This window comes from Myotis brandtii, unplaced genomic scaffold, assembly GCF_000412655.1.
Source record: "Myotis brandtii unplaced genomic scaffold, ASM41265v1 scaffold1166, whole genome shotgun sequence".
Classification (NCBI taxonomy): domain Eukaryota; kingdom Metazoa; phylum Chordata; class Mammalia; order Chiroptera; family Vespertilionidae; genus Myotis; species Myotis brandtii.
Window position 1 is genome coordinate 478,644 of NW_005354034.1, and position 269 is coordinate 478,912.

At 66.9% G+C, this 269-nt stretch overlaps 1 protein-coding gene across 1 annotated transcript in view; it reads right to left on the bottom strand.

The window, feature by feature from the left end:
• The window catches only part of TMED3 (transmembrane p24 trafficking protein 3), a 60,945-nt gene that overhangs the window by 21,419 nt on the left and 39,257 nt on the right, over positions 1 to 269 (bottom strand). The window lies entirely within an intron of this gene.

The following is a 269-nucleotide window of genomic DNA, read 5'->3' on the forward strand; positions in this document are numbered from 1 at the left end:
GACTCTGGGCGCGGACTCCGGGTCATTCCGTGGAGCTGGGCTCCCCACCCTCACCCCTCCGACTGCTGCGGAGACAAACTCCTATCGTGTGGAGCCGCTGAGGTTTGGGGTTCATGTGTGAGAGCCACGTGTGTCACCCCAACTAACGCACCACCCAGAGCGGGACTTTGGTCCTTACGAGGCAGACAGCGCGTGAGCAGAGGGGCGCCCGCCAGGCGCGTGGGAAGCGGTGCTGGGAGGCCTGGGAGGGCGGGGTTCCCCTCAGCAGG